This window comes from Lissotriton vulgaris, chromosome 2_1 (genome assembly GCF_964263255.1).
Source record: "Lissotriton vulgaris chromosome 2_1, aLisVul1.2, whole genome shotgun sequence".
In the NCBI taxonomy this organism is placed as follows: Eukaryota; Metazoa; Chordata; class Amphibia; order Caudata; family Salamandridae; genus Lissotriton; species Lissotriton vulgaris.
In genome coordinates, this window is record NC_141687.1 from 2,099,041,756 (window position 1) to 2,099,062,308 (window position 20,553).

Consider the following 20,553-nt stretch of genomic DNA (forward strand, 5'->3'; position numbering starts at 1 on the left):
TTTGCCTCTATCCTCCTCAGAGGGAGAACCGAGTCTAGGGAACTAGTGATCCTCCTGTTGAAGTCCTCATTTGCTAAGATGGGGTCAGGGTTGGTGGGAGGTCTGGTTTTGTCCAGAGTGGATTGCCATTCATATACAGGGAGCTTGGACCAGTTTCTCCGTAGGGGTAAAATAGTTTGGTGCGGGGGTTGGGGGTTGGGGATGGTCCAGGTGAAGAGAATAAAATGGTGGTCAGACCACGGGTTGGGTGTGGGCCTACGAACTTCTAGGCCCGGACAGTTGCTAAATATCGGGTCAAGAAGGTGGCCCTTAATGTGGGTGAGACTGTTCACTCTCTGGATGAGTTGTAGCGCCACTAAGCTAGAGATGAGGTGAAGGGCGGATGGGCTGGAAACATCATCCAAATGGATATTGAGATCCCCCAGCAGGGTGAAATTAGCGGGCATAGTTGCTAGGTCGGCGACTGATGGGGGAAGAGTGTCTATAAAAGTCGTTGCCGTTCCTGGTGGGCGATATACTAGGATCCCAGAGAATGTATTAGTGGGGGATAGATGTAATACGAATGGTAAGCTTTCACAGCTCAGGATGGGGGGATGGGAGGTCCGACACTGGTAGGAGTCTCTAAGAATGATGGCAAGTCCCCCTCCCTTCCCTGTGTTGTGATTTTCATGGGCAACTTGGTACCCCTGTGATAAGGCCTGGACCAGATCTGGTTCAGACTCATCAGTAAGCCACGTTTCAGTCAGGAAGACGACATCAAAGTCGAGCTCCTGAATGAGGAGGTGGATTTATAGGGCGTTCTTCACGAGGGATCTGCAGTTTAAAAGAAGCATGTTACTGGTGGAAGTAGGCTTTACTTGGAAGCCACACGTGGGACAGGTAGATTGGGAGGCGTCTGGGTGCCAGAAATGGGCACATGAGATGGAGGGTTTGTCCCTAAATGCCTTAAGCTCCTTAGCGCTGTAGCTCCACCTTTCTGGTGTCCGGGACATAGGGGTTGTGGCCCCTAGCCCCGTCCGGCCACGGACAGGCGCAGACGGGTTTGCCTTTGGCGCGCCCTCGGCGCGGTCCCAGCATGGGCTTCATATATACTCTTAGGAGGAGGAGTCAGGGGGCGTGCTTCGCTCTCTCCCCGTTCCGCCCTCCACTCAAGCAGCCCTGGGCTGTGGTGGACCGGGGTCGGAGCGGGAGTCTTGCGGCGGAGGGGCTGAGATCTGGAAGGTAACTGACCTTTGCGAGTTCAAGGTCTAGGTTAAGTAACTAGCACAGTATACGTTTGCTCTAGGGGACTAACACACTATATTAAGAAAGTGGTATAAGTACCGCTCTGAACATAGAGACCAGGCCTAGGGTCTGTAGAACCGCTGGGGCAACCAGGAACCACCCAAGATAGGGACGCAGGAGACCCACGGGGTACGTGTGCAGTGTCTAAACGCAGCCGCGAATCACTATTGACTTCTATGGAGAAAGTTAAAGTTAGAATTTTAAAGAATAAGGACACTTAGGAGTGGACTACGGTAAAACCCCTTCAGTACTGGATACTACTAGAGTCAAGACCCACGGGAGCACCAAAGTCCTCGTGTTACCTCACCCAGGGAAGCAGGGTGCATAGGTCTCTTTTCGTGTTGGGTTTCGTCGTCGTTTCCTATGGAGAGCTGCAAAGAAGTGCTTCAGGCGACCAGAGGAAAAGTATTCGGATGGATCCAAGGGTGGATCGGAGATCTGAAGAACCTGAAAGCAGAGGGGACAGAGCCTGGGTCACTAGCCAGTGACCAGGAAGGCGACAAGAAGATGCCAGCCGATGTCGGGAGATTTCAGGTAATGTAGGTGAAGCTTGACTCTTCAGCCACGAGGTCCGGGAGGCGTGGACAAAAACCAGGAGCTGGATTCGAGCTGTCCCACGTCGGATGTCGAGTGCTGCAGCGTCGGTATCCGGATTGGACCCAACAAGCCTTGGCAACAGCAACCCACGCTGAATGGAAAGATCGGCTTCGGTGGAGACCTGCAAGGTCTGAGGGACTCACCCTTTGGAGGGGAGCCAGGGCACGTCTGGAGCAACCAGGAAAGCCCAAGAAACAAAGAAGATACCTTTGTGGGGACCCACCAGTCGACGGACCAGGGAAGGGGCCTCGAGCTGAACTGCAGGAAGCGGGTCCACGGAACACTCGTGGAGTGTAGACCCACAAACTTCAGTGCAAAAGGTACTCAGGACTTGGACTACAAGTAGCCCAATGCACAACTTCGGGAAAGCTCGGGAAGTCGATGCACTAACAAATGTGCTGGATGTGCAGGAGTTCTGGTCCCACGTCTCTCATGATGGCTACAGGTCTCAGCTTCGCTGGGGACTCGTGTCAGCCTCGGAGATGTCCGGAACTCCGTGTCCTGTGTCGCAGATTCTTCGGGATCCGGCGGATGCTTCGAAAATGCAGACCGGCAAAAGGCTTCTTTGGTGCCTTTTTAACAGGGGGGTCACTCCTTGATCCCAAGGGAGATTTCTTCCACCTTCCAGTCGAAATGGAATGTCGAAGGTCCACAGTATATGTTGCAAAGTTTCATCCAGGGTAATCTAAAGTCCTAGTGACTGGGGACCTATACTTCTACTAAGTTTAAGGGAGGGACTGACTCTAAGGTCCCACCAATGGGAGGGGGTTGTTACGCCCCTTCCCTTTTGTCCAGTTTCGCGCCAGAGCTGGGGCTGAGTGCCCCAGCAACCGGTTTGAACTGGGAAATGCACGGGACACCTTGTGTGCCCCAGGCACTGTCTGGAAAGCATTGCCTGAATGCACCCACCCTGCCCCAATACATAAAGCGTGTCTGGGGAGGTGCTGGCAACTCCCTGGACAGGAAACCTATTGTCCAGGCCTCCCTTTCTGGAGGTTCGTTCAGCAGGAGGTGAGACCTGTCTGTGGCAGCAGCATCCATTTTGGGATGCTGGGGCTTTGTTTAACATTTACTGGTTAGACCAGTGTATACATGCCTTCTCCCTCTAGAAGGGTGGAATGCTATGCCTCTGCCAGAACTGGCAGGGGTAGTATTCCAAAGTGTTTGACACCAAACACGACATGTTTTGATGCAGCCATTCCAAAGTTGGCATTAACCGCGAAGTTATAGTGCACTTAAGAGTATATGGTATGGCTGTATCATAGAACAGCTATAAGGAAGGGATTCCGAAAGCTGCAGAGGGGCTCAGCTCATGCTTGTGCACCCTCTCACACAAAACCAAGCACTCTGCTTTCAGGATTGTCAAGGCCTGCTATCGGAGTGACTTATAGGTTTATATGTATCTATTTATATATATATATATAGGTAGAAATAGGTATACTATATGTAAGTAAGGGGTACTTACACCACCTTACCCAGGCTGCAAGAGCTGACCTGTGGTGCCATTTTGGAAGGCTTCCCAGGGGTGGCATAATGCATGCTTCAGCCCCTGGTAGGCCCCTGGGGTACCTATGCCCTTAGTTAGTACCTAAGGTACCATCTATTAGGGACTCACAAGGGTAACCCAGTAACCAATCTGGAGTTTACCTAATATACATGCAATCAATTTAGAAAGGGAAACCGATAGGCTGGGACCCTGGATAGCAGGATCCCAGCCAAACTCAGTCAAAAAACATCAAAACACCAGGCAAAAAGTGGGGGTAACCATGCAGTCGGAATCCACCTTCCTACAACCGGTTCACCCATCCACAAAATGCCAGCGGCCATGGAAATAGCCCGAACACTGGCCTCCATATGGCTACGCAGGGGAGAAAGCAATTCCCCCGTGGGCGACGGCTGCAAGCTGAGCCGTCCATCCCCAAGTCAAACTATAGGGGGAAGCGGCTAGCCCCGGAATGGTGTGGGATCCACGGACGAGTGGGGAACCTGAGGGAGCCCCTGGGAGGGTGGAGAAGCCGGTGGAGGACCCAACCGTGAACTGCGGAAAAGAGGGTCCGAGAATTTAGGCCGCGGGGAGGGCGAGGAACCCTCCCTGGAAGATGCCTGTGAAAAGGCAACAATGCAGCGCCCTGTCTCTGGAGAGGAAGAATCCAGCAGCTGACAACCCTCCGAAGACGAGGGAATTTCCTCAGGAAACTACTCAAGGACCTGACGCCAGCACGGCGTCCTGGAATCTGCCACAGGCGCTGGCTTGAGGTCGAGTAGCGCCGGAGTGGTGTCCCAGTCGAGTCATGGTGCTCATCCAGACAACAAATACAAACGGGTGAGCGTCCGTCGCCGACATCTGACGTGCCATTGAGGTACAATTCTTGAAGCCTGAATGCATTCGCACACAGTTCCAAAAACGCAAAGCGTGAAAGAGAAGGCCTTAAAACAGGCCAGGACACGATCCGATCTGCGTTGCACACAGAAAAGAAAAATACTGATGTCAGCGCGCCGGGGTGGGGCTTATGTGACCTCGCTGACGTAACGCACACAGATGTCAAAGCGGAGTCACATGGTACCGCCCCCGGCGCGCAGAGATGCTGTGGCAAGGAAAATTTTCCAGATCCAGTCTCACGCCTGGGGATAATTCTACGTTCAGGAATCTGGGGCTAGTAGTCTCTATCAGATACTGTTGTACATGTCATTTTACGATCGTAATTGAGCGCAATTTGCAACTCGCAAAATGACATGGTCATACTTCTGGCCCTTACTGTGGAAGTAGAGATAATGAATAATATGGGAAAACGAAACAAACACGTTACTTCCCTTAAGTAACGCATTGTCTGGTATAGACCTAGTCCAGCCGCAGAGTCCTTAACTATGAGAGGTAAGTGGAAGGACAACCTTCCTCACAGAAGGCTCCATCGACTTCGCACCCGACACCGAGAAGGCGACACCTTGAAGTCGAGAGGAGGAAATATTTCTTTTTGTAGACTCCGGAGCCAACTGATCGAGGCCATATGCCGAAGGTGGAAACTCCAAAGGGCTATGCACCTCCGCTGAAGCGGAGTCAGCCGATGCCTACCCAATGACTCGGAGGGCTCAAATGACACCAAGGGTGAACCCACCAGCGTGGCTCCTCCCATCTCCATGGGGTCCGATGGCACTCCAGAGGAAGGTGGAGAATCGAAGTTGGAGAACCAAAGATGTCGAGAGTTTTAATAATCTCTCATTTGGGCCATCAACGCCCCTGCTCCCTGAAAGACAGGGAGACGTGGGGCACAGTTGTGTATGGCCTCCTCAACCTGCGAACGGGGGGAGCCACCAGTTCAGGAAGGGCCTAAAGACCTGGCTCTTCGAATGTCCCCAGCATTTAGACTGATCTGCTCCCCACCTCCCCCAAGCGCCTTAAGACACTCACGGATGAGTTGTTGTGCTTTGCCAACCCTTCAATGATTAATTGAGCTCTGAGAGACGGAGTCTCCATACGGCGAAGTCACAGGAGTGCCACGACTTCAACTGCCTGAGTTTACCTTGGGACGACGATGGTTCCGAGTGACGTCCATGTAAACGGCTCCTGGAACGGCCCTCCGAACGAGAATACCAAGGCCGCTTGAAATCTCTGAGGACCAGGTCAACTGCGCCGCCAGTTTCATCCGGCATTCCTTGAGTGCTTTGGCTTCTGACAGAAGCCGAAATCTTCAGAGTTGTGGAGATTCTCCCAAACATCACATACAAACGGAATGAAGATCCGTGGCTGATGTCTGTCGTGCACAAGACCCACAAGGCTTAAAGCTTGAAGACATGAGGAAAAATGGGCACACTGTTACAAATGATTACAAAAAGAGGCAATCCAGAAAACGCTTCTCCAGCGCCCCATTATAGTGCGGAAAAGAAGAAAACAGACATCCGGGCGCTAGAGGGGACTTGTATTACTCCGCTGATGCCAAAACTGGAGGAGTCCATGTCCTCACAGATTTGTACAACGTTGACCCCTGGCACTCAGAGGTACAGCTGAAAAATCTCCGGATCCAGACTGGCGCCTAGGGAGAACTCAGAAGTTAAGGAATCTGTGGCTAGATGTCTCTATCAGATATGAGCTATATTTCCTCTTCCTACAAAGCATGTGCTACAAATCACTAGCCACTAAAAGGCTTCCATTATGAGAGGTAGACTACAGCAATCCCAAACCTGAAAAAAAGTGCAAGGCTCAACCAGTTATTATTATTATTGGACATTTATTAAGCGCCTGGTTACGCCACTGGCGTGTCCCCGCGCTATGATAAGTGGAATGACTGTCCCCCCTCCTCCTAACCCAGCTATCTACTGAAAAAGATAAGTTTTAAGTTTTTTCCTGAACTGGATTTCGGAGGGCTCAAGCCGAAGTTCCAGTGGCAGTTTGTTCCAGCATTTGGGAGCAAGGTATCTTAAGGACCTGCCTCCCATACGAGCTTTAAATATTCTTGGTACTTTTAACAGCCCGACCTTTGAGGACCGAAGACTGCGTGTGGGCTCGTAGTAGGCTACTAGGCTCTGGAGCGGGAGAGGTGCCTTGCCATACAAAATACGGTGGCAAGTGGCAAGGGCCTTAAACTTTACTCTCCTCTCAATGGGGAGCCAATGGAGCGCTCGCAAGGCTGGCTTGGCGGACGATCTCCTGGGGAGTCTGAGGACCAACCGCGCTGCCGCGTTTTGAAGAACCTGCAGGTGACCGATGACCCTGCCTGTGGCCCCCAGATAAAGCAGGTTCCCATAATCAAGTCGGGAGGTGACCAAGGCATGCACCAGCGTCTGACGAGCAGAGATGGGAAGCAGGTCTAAGACTTTCCTAAGAGCTCTCAGAACGCTGAAGCATACCCCCGCCACCCGACCGACATGTGGGCCAAAGGTGAGGTCCTTATCGACCCACACGCCCAGATTCCTAGCCTCACGGCAGGGAGCGGGGACTTCCCCCAAACAAGGTGGCCACCACGCCGACGACCACGCCGACGGTGCACCCCCCACCACGAGCACCTCGGTCTTGCTCCCGTTCAACTTTAAACAGTTGGCAGACATCCAGGCAGCAAGGTCTTTCATGCAATTCCTGAATATGTCTGCCGCAAGACCGGGCGCGCGCGATAGGGAGATGACCAACTGCGTGTCATCGGCATAGGACACCAGGCGGAGGCCGTGACCCTCCACAATGGCCGCTAGGGGGGAGACGTAAATGTTAAATAGAGTTGGGCTCAGGGACGAACCCTGAGGGACGCCCTGGCCCAGCTCAATCTCCCTAGAATAACACTCACCCAGTCTGACCTGAAAGGATCTCTCAGAGAGGAAGGACTTGATCCAGCCAAGCGCAGCACCTGTCACCCCGCCTTCATTCAGACACTGTAGCAAGGTGGAATGTGCTACAGTGTCGAATGCTGCGCTTAAGTCTAAAAGGATCAGTGCCATCGTCTGGCCCTCGTCTACTCCCTGTCTGAGAGCTTCTACCGCCACGAGGAGAGCAGACTCCGTCGAGTGACGGGGACGGAAGCCAAATTGCGAGTCGTGGAGTAGCGAAGCCGTCTCCACGAACTGCATGAGCTGTATGTTGGCTGTTTTTTCCGCCACCTTCGCCATGTAGGGGAGGAGTGAGATAGGACGGAGGTTATCCAACTTTCCAAAGCTGACGTTGGCCTTTTTTTGCAGGGGAAGTACCACCGCCTGCTTCCAGGCCTTCGGGACCACCTGAGACTCAAAGGAGACGTCCAGAAGCTGACGTACGTAGGGCTCTAGCACTGGTAAGCTGTCCTTGAGCCGGCTCGGGGTAGTTGGGTCTCTGGGGGAACCGGATTTGATAGATCAACATATACGGAGAAGCTCCGTAGTGGAAGGAGTGACGAACATGGTCAACCGATGTTCCCCTTCCCTTCTAGGGAGTTCCACGGGGGTAATGCCTCTATCTGTCTTCTGGGGGAAGGAGTTGTAAATGTTGGAAACTTTAGTTGCGAAGTACTCCGCAATACGATTACAGCCCTCCGTAGTGCAAAGTTCCTTCGGTGCTGTGGCAGTTTTTCCAATTGCAATGGATTTGTAAATAGAGAAAAGCTCCTTGGTGGACTGTTTGGCTTCCTCAATTTTATTGCAATAATACAATGATTTGGCCTTCCTAATCATCATATGATAGGCACGCCTGCAATCGGTATAAACAGTTTTGGCCTGCGCGGAGTATGCAATCCTCCATTGCCTTTCGGCGCGTTTACATGCAGCCTTGGCCGTTCGCAGATCTTCATTATACCAAGGTGCCGACCGTTGTATACGGCCGCCTGATTTCGACATGCCCAGCGGTGCCACCTGATTCAGGGCTTCCAAAATGCGTTGGTCAAAGTTGGAATTGACTTCATCAGCCCCGTCGCCCCCAGGAAGACCTTTCTCGGTAAGTGCCAGATTGAATTTGGCCTGGGAGAACGCTGTCCATTTCCGCCTAGGATGTTTATCAGCGGGAGGGTCATTGGGACGGGGTTCCTGTAATTCGATGGTAAAAGGGACGAGGAAATGATCGGACCATGCGATGGGAATCGGGGCATGGGCGTCCACTTGGCTCCAGTTAGCAAAAACTGGGTCCAGAAGGTGACCCAGCTTATGGGTGGGCAACAGTACCTTCTGCTCAAATTGTAAGCTAGCCATCGTGTGGCATAGCTCGCTCGCCACTTTGTCCGAGGGGGTATCTAGGTGTAGGTTAAGATCCCCTAGGACCAAATATTTGTCCGAGCGTAGAGCGGCTTCTGTGACACCTTCCACTAGCCCTTCAATGAAGGCTGTAGAAGAGCCTGGAGGACGATAGATTAGCAAGCCTTTCAAGGTGAAGCAGCCATTAATAAAAATGGAAAAGGCGCCAGCTTCACTGCCGTCAATCGCAGTGCGATCCAGCTGACATTGGTAATCTTGCCGCGTAACAATGGCTATACCGCCCCCTCTTCCGCGTGGTCTGTCTAGCCTTTGTATACCGTAGCCTTCAGGAATGGCCTCAATGATCTCCGGCATGGAGTCTTGATCAAGCCACGTTTCCGTGAGGAATAGAAGATCCCACTGTTTCCCCGTGAGGAGGTCATGAATGTCGAGGGCGTGTTTCCGTAGGGAGCGAACATTTAGTAGACCACATACCAAAGTATGTTGGCCTGCGGTTAGCGCCTTGCCTGTGTCAAAGGTGTATTCACAGTGGCTGCAGCCCGCATTGGTCCCTGCGTCAATGCTGTGGGGGCATAGCCCGCATAGCTCTCCTCGGAGGAGAAGTAACTCATCTCGACTCCAGGAGATTTGACAGGAGGGAGAGGCAGGGGTTATGGCCCTGGGCCGCAGTCGGCCGCGGACGGGCGCAGACGGGCTTAACTCTGGCGCGACTCCGGCGCGCCTTCGTCGCGCCCGCCCGCTGCGCTGTCGACAGCACATCCGCCTTATATCCCCCCCAGCGTTCCAACCACTAGAGCGCTGCTGTTCCCTACCGGAAGTGCCTGGCTCGGACCCTCCACGCCCTCTGCACAAACGGCGCTAATCACCGGCGTCAGACCGAGGCGGGAGGGAGGGGCGAGTCCAGTCCTCCGTGATCCGTCTAGTAGAGCTCAGCCGAGCTAAAATCAAGGGGCACACCCAACGCGCTGCCAACACGCTGTGCTTCCCAGCCAGGTAGGGAGAAATAATGTGCAATATTTAAAAAAGCATAAAATGCTCACGCGCCGCTAAGCAGGCGAGCTACACGCAAAAGCGCTTAGGTTTTAAAAGCGGTAGGGACGCTGCCACAGTCCACTTACCACACAAGGCTTCTGAATCCAGTGCCTTATATCCCCCCCAGCGATCCAACCACTAGAGCGCTGCTGTTCCCTACCGGAAGTGCCTGGCTCGGACCCTCCACGCCCTCTGCACAAACGGCGCTAATCACCGGCGTCAGACCGAGGCGGGAGGGAGGGGCGAGTCCAGTCCTCCGTGATCCGTCTAGTAGAGCTCAGCCGAGCTAAAATCAAGGGGCACACCCAACGCACTGCCAACACGCTGTGCTTCCCAGCCAGGTAAGGAGAAATAATGTGCAATATTTAAAAAAGCATAAAATGCTCACGCGCCGCTAAGCAGGCGAGCTACACGCAAAAGCGCTTAGGTTTTAAAAGCGGTAGGGACGCTGCCACAGTCCACTTACCACACAAGGCTTCTGAATCCAGTGCCTTATATCCCCCCCAGCGATCCAACCACTAGAGCGCTGCTGTTTCCTACCGGAAGTGCCTGGCTCGGACCCTCCACGCCCTCTGCACAAACTGCGCTAATCACCGGCGTCAGACCGAGGCGGGAGGGAGGGGCGAGTCCAGTCCTCCGTGATCCGTCTAGTAGAGCTCAGCCGAGCTAAAATCAAGGGGCACACCCAACGCGCTGCCAACACGCTGTGCTTCCCAGCCAGGTAAGGAGAAATAATGTGCAATATTTAAAAAAGCATAAAATGCTCACGCGCCGCTAAGCAGGCGAGCTACACGCAAAAGCGCTTAGGTTTTAAAAGCGGTAGGGACGCTGCCACAGTCCACTTAGTACAGCCCACTATCTGTGTTCCGCTGTGCTACTCTAGGGGCCCCATTACAGATAGGGCACACTGTTCCTGATTGCGCTACGCTGCATCTTTAAGCAGGTAAAGTGCGTCCTTTTATGCTGAATGCGCTGCCCTCAGGGCATCAACATATTTGTGCTGACCCGCAGGGCAGTGTATTCAAGAGACATATGGAGTAGTTGTTTAAAAGCTGCTCCGTTTTTCTCTGTGCTGGCTACAACCCGCCTGCACTTTTAAGAGGAATTAGAGATCTCCTTGCAGGCAGGTGCAGTGAGTCACTGCATCCGCATGCCAGAGAAGGTCAGGAAGGTCCAGGGGGGGCTTCCTGGGACCCAGTTTCATCCCTCCAGAGGCGCACTGAAAGTGCACCTCCTTTTTGTGGCACACTTTCAGTGCACCTCCTGAAGGTGGTTGCCTCTGCTCCCACATCGGTAATATGTTGTAGGCTAGAGTCAAAGTGATTCTTTCATTTGCATGGGGCCGTGCCCCCATGCAAATGAGGAAACCCCTTCTATTGATCACGCTGGTGCTACATGTGTGCCAGCGCTATCTGTATCACAGAAAAGGTCACACCAGCGTTTGTGACCCCCTTCTGTAATACCGTAGTGCCCCAAGGGCTTACAAAGTGACCACAAACACCCAAGCGTTTGCGACGCCTTCTGTAATACCAAAGTGCCCCGAGGGTGTACAAAATGGCCATAAACGCCCATTGCGCCCCTAGGACACTTCTGTGATATCACTGCAGATGTCCTTGGGGTGATAAATAGCCCTGGAATGGGAGAATTTCCTCTCCTGGACGATAAAGAGCAAGACCTTGTCAGCTGGCGCTGCCCGTGAGTAAAGATTTCATGAGGCTGAGTTTTTGTTGGTGTATTCAGAAACATCTGGATCTACTTATATATTAATTTTCGTTACTATTCGATACTTTTTGCAACTAGTAAAGACCAGGTACCTGTTATTAGGTAGCTCTTCTTAAGATGATCCTTCTTTTCTATATCTTAGGAAAAAAACGTGGTTTCTCAAATGTTGAGGGCATTGGTCAGGTCTCTGCCAATTGTTTACGTAACTGCTCAGTACCACTCACTTAGTAATATCTCAGTTGATGGTCCGGCACCTTACCTGTAAAAGCGCTTTCTTTGTGGAAATAATATCAACCAAGAGGACGAATGTTTCCCAGGCTTCATAGGCTAATTCTCTATATGAAGTCTTTTCCAAAGTCAGAAGGGACCAAACCATCATTTAAACACCCATCAACATTTCTAAAGTGCAAAGTTTCAACTTTAATAAACTTTCAATAGCCCACCTTCTTCTTGTATCCATATAATACATAGGAAAGATAACAGAGGCTGGACATCAGTCACTACGCCCAGATTTGAAAGTAACACAATGCATTATTTTGCGTCAAGGGAGTGTTCTATAGGAGTACCTGGGCAATTCAATCCAAACAACCATTGCTTTGACACAAATCTCTTTGTACTAACATTCGTAGACAGGCATTTGTGTCACAAGCTTATGGCACCTTGAGGCAAGCGTAACAAGGGGAAATGTTTTAATTTCTACTTTTGTTTTTCCAACTTTGCATGTGTGCTGCATTGGTACAAAAACCTATGCTTTAGCGAACGCAAACACCATTCCCCTATGGCACAAGGAAGGGTGTGTGCGGTGGCACATGCAAGTCAAGTGTGCCAACACTTGGGGAGAGCAGACCTGTGCCCTATCGGATAACATGGCACATTTTTCCTCTCTCCCTTTGACACAAGAAGAGCAGTAACCTTGGTTGCTGAACTGGGTCAAATATTAGTAAATCTGGTTATACATTTCACGATCACGATGGGCAGAAAGCTTATTGGCCTTTGCAATGGCTTCGACAGGATTAGCTGAAAATTTCACAATGGTGTGTGTCATACATTAGTGAATACTAAGAGCAAGACCCCATCCCAAATGCATACTATCAGGGGAAGAGAAGCCATGGTTACTTTCTTGAAAGATGAGTCCCTCCATGCTGAAAAGCACTGCCGCAGTTCAGATGCCAGGGCTATGTCCCCGTTTTGTGATTCAGGACATTTATGGGTAGGTACTACTGAGTATTCTTTTGAAGACCGTATCTCCAAAGGGCATGATATCCACTGGAAGACAAAGTTACATAGTTTTGGCAACACTTATTCTGATGGATATTGATATCCTACTGAACGGTTCTTATCACCAGACTACTCAACATCCCTTTAATCAACATTCAGATATTGAAATTCTGCAAACTGAAGAAATGGGGAGGCACGCTGCCATTTTTGTGCTTGTGTCATACCACACTAAAATAGCAGTGTGTGAAACAGAAGTCTTGTGAATGTTTTTGATGCCCAAGCCTGCAACTGGTAAGGAAAATGTTACTTACATTGTAAGCATCTGTTCGTGGCATATAGTGCTGTACTTTCACATGCTGTGCATACACCTGCCGTCTAGTGTTGGTCTTGGACGTGTGTAAGTTGTTTTTCTTCAAAGAATTCTTTTCGAGTAACAAGGTACCATAACTTCACCTATTGCTGGTACTGCACATGGGCATCGGTTCCATTGTTAGATTGTTTTTTCCGCACACCGGGAAAGGATGTAGGTGGAGCATAGAGATACAGAAAGATGAGAAGATTATAAATGATGGTTAAAATAAAATGTTTGAGGGGGGCATGGCCAGCTGCTGAGCATGGCGGACGTAAGCTGAAAGAGCTCCATCTCCAGCCCTGACACTCAGCTAGATATCCTGTAACCCGCTGGACCCACGAGGCCGGGACATCCATCCTGGAACGGCGCACCTTCCCTGGACCCGGCGACTGTATCCTGGGTGCCTTCATTAGAACGGATTGGCTGCAATCTGTGCTGAATCCGGCCGGCCGGGGCCGCCACGGGGAGAGAGGAGGAGCTGGATATGCTGAGCGGCAGCCCGAACGACAGCTGAGAACCCTGCTGCCTTAACAGCGCTCAGGAGAGAAACTGGCGTGGACATAGAGGTTGTTACCCCTAATTGGAGTCGCTTTGGGATGTGACGGTGATGAGCATTGTTGGGAACTGCTGCGCCACATCAATGACTGCTGGACAGAAAATGGCGGATTGTGCCTGACACCAGCGTGACTGAGGCCTCGGGTAAGAGGAACCCAAATGTGTGGGGGCGCGCTTGCAAAAGACCTGAGGGCGACTGGCAGTGGGGACCACCGTTGCGCCCCCTGATGATTGTGCCGAGTATTGCCAGCTACAGGGGTGAAAGGAGGAGTGGCCTGAGAAACTCTGTGTGTGGGGGAATCACTGGTATTGAGCTGGTTATAGCTGTTCCCTGGGGCATGATAGGGACTACAATTCATGGCCTGCATCCTTAGTAACACTAGACACACGCTGTTTGCACTCTGATGAATGCGCAATGGCCTTGAAAGGCTGAACAACACGCTGAGGCAGAACCCACTGATGGACATTGGCATCCCGGAGGCACGAGGGCTGCTACTGCTGCCGCCATCCACCTGCTTACTACCCAGGCTGCAGGAAGGTAACCTGGCTTGGTTTGAGGGTGCAGCCGGGCCTATTACTGCTCCAATATTTGTGAGTGCCGTAGCGGCTGAGATGGCGCACCTGTGAAATGTGCCGCCACTGAGTGCAGGGCTCCGAGGACCTGTGACATAAGGAACCGGGGCCTACGGAAGTGGCTTGAGTGCAACAATAACCTGCGCTGAACTGTGAGGCTGTGCTGCGTGGTGTAGTGCCCCAGAGATCCCCCAAGATGGCGCACCTGTGAAATGTGCTGCCACTGAGTGCAGGGCTCTGAGGACCTCTGGCATAAGGAACCGGGGCCTACGGAAGTGGCTTGAGTGCACCAATAACCTGCGCTGAACTGTGAGGCTGTGCTGCGTGGTGTAGCGCCCCAGAGGTCCCCCAAGTGCCCACCCTGGAGCAACGGCAGACGTGCAGACTCCGTGGCGCAATCAAAAGAAACAAGCGGGTGCCGCCGCGGATGGTGAAACGCAACACACATTTGGCAGTGACCCCTCCAATGCTTCAGACAGTAATTACCCCCTACTGGTGTGGATCCCCATGATGCTAAAGTGTATCTGATATTGAAAGAAATATGGGACTCATGAATGGCGCTGGAAGCGCGCATGGTAGCGATGTCTACTAATCTCAACCTACTACAAGCGGATCACAAAAAACTTGCGGACAAGGTCAAATCAAACAAACTAGCGTTGGATGATCTCATCCCCCAGCAGAATCAGCACTCCACTCCACTCGAACAATTTCAACGTCAATTGAAAGGATTACAGGACAGGGTGGATGGCGCGCAATAACGTTTGCATCCTTGGAATGCCATAGCGCAGCAAGGGAGCCAACCCTATGCAGTTTGTGGAGGACTGGCTGGGAGACCATGTGGTGACTGAAGGCCTGACATCCTTGTACAGCGTGGAGAGAGCGCACTGGGTGCCTTCCAGACCTCCTCAACCTGGTGCACTGCGCCGCCCGCTGATGGCACGCATTCTGCACTACAGAGATCGCAACACTATACTTCGGGCTGCCAGAGAGAACGCCATGGTGCGTTTTGAGAACAAGACAATCTCTCTCTATCCAGATTTTACACCGGCAGTTCAGAAAGCTAGAGCTACATTTTTGGGAGTCAAGAAAAACTTACGTGAACGCAATCTTAAATATGCGCTATTGTTCCCTGCTAGGCTGAAGGTCGTCCACGGACAAATATGTTATTTTTTCGACAATCCACAGGAGGCGGCGGACAGGCTCGAAATAACTTTCACACCAGAGCCTTCACTCCCGTCGGGACAACTGTGACATGCCTCCCCGAAGCGGTCGACCGGACTGCTCCGCTTGGGAAATGGCGTTAATAAGATCACTATGGACACTGGACCAACGTCGGAACAGATCACGACTAGTCAGCAGGATGCACTCCTTACAGCGGCAGCTCTGGCTGCTCTTGATGCCCGGGCTGCTGCAGCCTCGTAGCACTCATCAGATGGCAACACAGTGCGTTCTGACTCTGAAAGTAGCATAACACTGTTCCCCTCGATTACGCCTAAGGTTGCCAGGAACTTCTAGGGTTGTGCTCCGAGACGGCTGGGAGTGGTAAAGTATACAGTGACTTTGCAATATGTACTATGGAGGGTGGCTGCTTTGTGGGTCCAGAGGGTAACTAAGCTTTATAGGGTAGTGTTTTCTGATGTAGCAAAGATATATCTGAATGAGTAATATGTTGTACTCACGAACTATTGCAGTCTTGGGTTTTACTTCATGGTTTGTTTGATGGGGCTCATGTGGTTCTGGGTTCTCTATACCCACCCAACACTGATCAGGATCAATACTTGAATACATTGGGCACAGCCTTGACGGACTGGACTGAATATCCCTGGATGATAGAGGGCGACTTCAATGCGGTGATGGATATCGTCCTAGATAGATCACACCCCCATTACATGCCACTGAAAGTAGTAAACAGACAGAGGCGCTAGCGAGATGGGCAGAGGGATGGGAACTCCATGATGCATGGCGGGCAAAACACCCTGGGAATAGGGAGTACTCCTTTTACTCACCACCACACAAATTGCACACTCAAATAGATTGGTTCCTCTGCTCCGGTGCCCTGTTGGGGTTCATAACTTTGGTGCTCCACATGGGTAAAACCCTGTCAAACCAGAATCCAGTGGAATTGACTATGCAGTTGGGCAAGGTCCCAACTCCCATACCATCTTGGAAATTACAACCCGCGATGCTGGAGGACCAGGTCTTCTGTAATGCACTATCAGAGGCGATTAACCATTATTTTTCAGAGAACACGGGGTCTGCTAGTACTCGTCAGATGGAGTGGGATGCCTTTAAAACGTTCATCAGTGGAATGGCTATTAGCACCAAGGCGGGGGTACGACGTGCTCTCATAGAGCGACTTTCTAGCCTAAAGGGTAGCTTGGCCGTGTTGGAAGGAGAGGCAGCGGGGACGAATAAACAATGGACACAATTGCGGGAGGCTAACATTCAATATGCAGAACTGCTCGAGGAACTACGGGTTGTTGATTACCAACTGTACACAGAAATTGCACACACAGGCTGAAAGGTCGGGCCCCTACTGGCGTGGTTGGTTCGGAATGTCCCACTACCCACACTCATACTCGAAATTAGGAATAGTGAGGATACTGTGGTGACGCAACTGGACATCAATTCTGCATTTCGGTACAATTACGAATACCTATATGGTCCACCGCCTGGACTTCCTGATACTGAATTTGATGACTTCTTTGACGGTTTAACCCTTCCACAACTTATACAACAACGTGATGACTTAATGAGGCCAATAACTGGGGTGGAAATCCGGCAGGCAATTAAGGCCTTTCCTCGCAATAAAACCCCAGGGACAGATGGACTGCCGGTCGAGTTTTATGCAGTGTAGGCTGAATTGTTAACTTCACATTTGCAATGCATATACAGAGAATCACTGGAGGAGGGTGGCCTACCTACTACTACTTTGCAAGCGTTAGTAGTCTCATTATTAAAACCTGGGAGAGACGCGCTACTCATATCAAGCTATAGACCCTTGTCGCTCCTCAACACGGATTATAAAATTCTCAGTAAGTTGCTGGCAACTCGCCTTGGTCAGTATATTCCCGCACTGATACACACTGATCAGTGTGGGTTTATGCCTGGTAGTAACACTGCACTCAACATCAGACTCCTCCACCGGATCATGCTGGGCACACTATGCACAGGAACTAGGGAAGGTTGTATATCCCTTGATTTGAGGCAGGCGTTTGACTCCTTACACTTGGATTATATGTTCGGTGCACTCGCCCCCTTTGGTATACCTGAGGAATATATAGCATGGGTGCGCTTACTATACAAGAACCCCACTGCGCGGGTGCGCACGGGTCTGCACATCTCAGGGCAGTACGTGGTGGCACGGGGAACCAGACGGGACTGCCCCTTATCGCCGCTGCTGTTTATTGTGGCATTGGAGCCGCTTTTACATAGCCTTCGTGCTCTCGCCGCCTCTAAGGGAATAACGCATGGCAGTACATCCCACACCGTCTCATCGTACACAGATGATCTAATTTTTTATATCTAGGACATGGATGCGGATCCTCACCCAATGCCCTCTATTTTTGAGTTTTTTCAGGGCCTATCTGGCCTGGCTATTAATGCTACCAAGTCGTATGCATATTTCTTTGATAGCGCTGAAAGGAGCGGGCGTTTTCCGTTTGGCTGCTGGACCTTCCTTATAGCATCTGATAACATTTAAATATCTCAGAATACAAATATAACGTACTACCGAGGACCTCCTAGATGGCAACCTTATGCGATCGATCGCCGCTCTCAAATCTCAAGTGCAGTTCTGGGTCTCAAAATCCTAAGTTTAAATTTATCCAATTGATGTTACTGCATAGAGCTTACCTGACTCCGCACAGACTGAGCGTTATGTTTCCGGGAGCGGACGGTGCCTGCCCGCGATGCCGCACCTCTGATGCGGGGTTGATACACATGCTGTGGGATTGCCCTAGACTGGGACACTATTGGGCGACGATCTGTAGAATACGGACTAATATAGCACCGGTGCGCCAGAACGACACGTTGGAATACTGCATACTGGGCCTGGGGCCCCGTGACAATAAGGGTGGCTCTGCCTGCTGTTTCGCCAATCTCGCGCTCCTGCTGGCCAAGAGAGCCATAACTGCTAGATGGAAGGCTACTAGAGCCCCGTCCCTGCAGGACTGGCAGACGGAAATGCTGAGACGGGGTAGGGTGGAAGGGACTGAACTGAAACGCGAGGAATATAGAGGCCTAAGAAAAACACCCATTTTGATGGGATGGTACGCAATGAAAGAGGAATGTTTATTTATTTATTTAATTTTTATTTAAAGAGTTTTATATATCGCTGGCTAGACCCGAAGGTTTCAGAGCGCTTTACATAAGAATCAACAATGTAACAGAAAAAGATCAGCATTTACACATTACATCAAAAAATAGGCAAATCATTAGTAGAGGAGAGAAAGGAGAGAGAAAAGTAGTGGAGGGGGCAGGGGAGGTGAGAAAGGGAGGATAAGGGGAGAGATGAAAGGAAGTCTGTCTAAAGACCGACTGGGTAGGTGACGACCAAGGAGGGAATCCACGGCCCATCCCCCCTATAGCTAAACAAGGTAGCTCCATCGGGCATCAGACAAAATAGTTCAGTCTCAAGTGCGAGGGAAGAAGTTGCCAAAAAAAACAGCGTGGGGACAAAGGGCAAGGGCAAAGGACAGAAGTTGGAAAGCGTAGGAGTTAAAGGGGACAAGACAGGGGGAAGTAGGAATGAGAGACGGGGGGTTTGGGGGGGGAGGCAGCCCAGAAACCGAGTGGGTAGGCGACGGCACGAGGAGCTAATAGACTGCCAGTCTCCCCTAAAGCTTGCCAAGTAGCTCCAATGGTCATCAAGTTCAAGTTCATGAATTTGTATAGCGCACTACTCACCCAGAGGGTCTCAAGGCGCTTGAGGGGGGTAGGTGCATTATTTATCGAATAGCCAAGTTTTTAGTTGCTTTCTGAAGGATAGGTGGTTCTGTGTAAGGCGGAGGTGTGTGGGGAGAGAATTCCAGGTCTTGGCCGCTAGGTAGGAAAAGGATCTTCCTCCCATGGTGGACCTATGGATGCGCGGGATTGCGGCGAGGGCTTGATTGGAAGCTCGTAGTTGACGGTTGGGTGTGTAGAGGGATAGTCGCGTGTTGAGGCATTCAGGTCCTAGGTCATAAAGGGCCTTGTGTGCGTGGGTGAGGAGGCGGAAAGTTATTCTTTTGTTGATGGGGAGCCAATTGAGGTCTTTCAGGTGACCGGAGATGTGAGCCTGGCGGGGGATGTCCAGTATGAGTCTGGCGGAGGCGTTTTGGATGCGTTGGAGTTTTTTCTGAAGTTTGGCTGTGGTTCCGGTGTAGAGGGTATTTCCATAATCCAGTCGGCTAGTGACCAGTGCGTGGGTGACTGTCTTTATTGTTTCGGTGGGAATCCAACAGAAGATTTTTTTGAGCATGCGTAGTACGTTGAAGCATGACGAAGAAACTGCATTGACTTGTTTGGTGATCGAGAGGGAGGAGTCTAGGATGAAGCCCAGGTTACGTGCGTGATCTGTGGGAATGGGTGCTGTACCCAGGGCCGGAGGCCACCATGAGTCGTCCCAGGCAGAGGGGGATGATCCTAGGATAAGGACTTCCGTTTTGTCCGAGTTAAGTTTTAAACGGCTGTTCTTCATCCATTCGGCTACTTCTTTCATTCCTTCGTGTAGATTGGTTTTGGCGGTGTTTGGGTCTTTGGTGAGGAAGAGGATCAGTTGGGTGTCGTCTGCGTAGGAGATGATGTTGAGGTTGTGTTGTCGTGCGATGGATGCGAGGGGACTCATGTAAACGTTGAAAAGGGTGGGACTGAGAGATGATCCTTGTGGTACGCCGCAGATGACTTCGGTGGCCTCTGAATTGAATGGGGGAAGGCGGACTCTCTGGGTTCTTTCGTTGAGGAACGAGGTGATCCAGTCCAAGGCTTTTCCTTTTATGCCGATGTTGCTGAGGCGTGGTATGAGTGTACTGTGACAGACAGTGACGAAGGCGGCAGAAAGGTCGAGTAGGATGAGGGCCACTCTTTCCCCGTTGTCCAGTAGTGTTCGGATGTCGTCTGTTGCTGCGATGAGGGCGGTTTCGGTGCTGTGTTTGGCTCGAAAGCCGGACTGTGAGGGATCGAGGGAGTTGTTGGATTCGAGGAAGGAGGCGAGTTGGCTATTGACAGCTTTCTCAATGGCTTTGGCCGGGAATGGGAGGAGGGATATGGGGTGGTAGTTTTTAAGTTTAGATGGGTCTGCTGTGGGTTTCTGACTTCGGCATGTTTCCAGCTTTCTGGGAAGGTGGCAGAGATGAAGGAGCAGTTGATGACATCACGGAGATGGGGTGCGATGATGGAGTCTGCTTTGTTGAAGATGTGGTGGGGACATGGGTCGGTTGGCGATCCAGAGTGGATAGAGTTCATGAGGCGGATGGTGTCTTCAGTAGTGATTGGGTTCCAGGTGCTGAGGTTGTTAGAGGTCGGTTTATGTTCTGAGGGGGGTGGAGAGGCTTGTTTGTTGTCGCTGTTTTCGAAGCTGTTGTGTATGTCGGCAATTTTGT

General features: G+C 51.3%; 1 protein-coding gene across 2 annotated transcripts in view; it reads left to right on the forward strand.

Moving 5' to 3' along the window:
* Window positions 1–20,553, forward strand: part of PIGB (phosphatidylinositol glycan anchor biosynthesis class B) — a 157,094-nt gene that overhangs the window by 117,025 nt on the left and 19,516 nt on the right. The window lies entirely within an intron of this gene.